Below are 2,073 nucleotides of genomic sequence, written 5' to 3' on the forward strand. Positions count from 1 at the left end.
CATACTTTAACTACAATTTATATACCAATCCATAATTAGGCAGATTCTGCCATTTAAAACGCGCGAAAAAAAAGGCACAAAATCTGCGTTTGATTCTTTCCACATTTAATTCGAAATTTGAAATGGAAAGAGATCTGATTGCTTCACTACAATTCAAAAACAACGCAATACAAATTGTAGAATTCAAAATTGTTCTTCATCGGCCTCAGTACTCAAATTGTCGAACCTATATCTATTCTTCATCTTTTTTTCTCTCAACTACACGAAATCATGTCAAAAATCCCAATAATGCTAAAATTGAATGGGAATTGGGATAACTATGGCAGATTTAGAGATTTTGAAGTTGATGCCATTGTGGTAGATGAGAATGCAGGTTTGTGTAGTTCGAAAATGCTTAGAATTTTAGTTTTATGATATTATCTACAAATTTACTACATATATCTACAATTTGACTATAAGTTCTTTATTTGGTGCAGGAAAAAAATATTTTAATAAACAGTGTCTCCAGATTGAAGATAAATTGTAGGCAAATTGTAGTTTACTTGTAGTTTGTAGTTAATTTGTAGATAAAATGTAGATAAAATGTAGATATATTGTAGATACTATATTTTTAATATTGTAAATTTTTTTTCTTTGTGTTTGTTCTGAAAATGTAGGTGAGGGCTTCAACAGATCATATACATACTGTGTTGGATGGTGTGAAGCAGTACATTGTGTGTCTAGAAAACAAGAAATGTAGTTGTGGCCAATTCCAACTTGAAGAACTTCCATGTGTAAATTGTTTCCAGATTGTAGTTATAATGTAGGTTAAATGTTGTTAATTTGTAGTTTTTGTAAAATTTTGTAGACAATTTGCAGATTATTTGTGGATAACACATTTCTACGATTGGAGTATTTATTTCTTATTTTTTGTTGTGTAATTTATATTCAACTGACAGTTATATACAAATATTACATAGAACTTGGAGGTAAACATCTAAAAATTATGATAAAAAGCTACAAAATTTATATAATTTATGCAATCGATTTAATACCTGCTTGGCTTGAAGAAGGATTATCTATACGACGCCACGATATACGTGCAACATGCTTCCTACCCATACTAAAATACAACAATGGACGAACATCGATTAAGAAAGTGTAAACAAATCCACAAAAAATCAGTGATTTTTAAAATCCACTTCTATAAAAGTAAAATTATGAAAATGTACTAATATAGAAAAATTTTTGCCTAGAAAATGTTGTTAATAAACTATAGAAACGAAATCTAAAAAATTCCTACGTGAAAGGAATGGTTGCTTGTGCAACTGCTGATGTCGTTTTCATGGAGAAAAGAAAGTCCTAAGCTAAGATCTGAATTCTAAGTAATAGTATACAGTCCTATAATTATGCCTAATATAAATGAAAGGAAAGAGAAAGTGGGAATATACGGTCCTATAATTATGTCTAATATAAATGCCCCCTTAATTATATCACTAATTTGAATTATGGTATAGAAATGGTAATTTGGTATACTAAATGTAATTTACTCATACCTTAAATATGTAGGGTAAAAAGGTTTCCTATGTGGGATAGGAATGTAAAAATTCCTATAAAATATTACAGAAGCTTCCAAACATAATAGCAACGGCAATTCTTCATCCAATATTCAAGTGCAACAATATTAGTAGCTAAAATAATAATCGTCCACAATACTTTAATTTGTACAAACGACCAAAATTTTTACCACCTAGAATTGGATAAATTTGTTCTCATAGTTAGAATCTTCTTATAATAGGATTTGAAAACTCACCAAATTTTCCGTCACTTTAGCATTTTAGTTCGAGGCGGAGCTAGAATTTGAAAATTATAGGTTCAGAATTCTAGTTCTTTCAAGTTACTGAGTTCTAACTTAATAATTTTTTGCATATTCAATAAATTTCTTAAGACAATAATAAGGTTTGGACTAAAGCTACTGGGTTCGGCTGAACCCGTAGCCGAAGGACCGGCTCCGTCCCCTGATTTAGTGATTTACCACTACTACAGATGGCAACATACCTACAATTATAATTTAGTGATGACTCTATATTACGG

This window comes from Nicotiana attenuata, unplaced genomic scaffold, assembly GCF_001879085.1.
Source record: "Nicotiana attenuata strain UT unplaced genomic scaffold, NIATTr2, whole genome shotgun sequence".
Classification (NCBI taxonomy): domain Eukaryota; kingdom Viridiplantae; phylum Streptophyta; class Magnoliopsida; order Solanales; family Solanaceae; genus Nicotiana; species Nicotiana attenuata.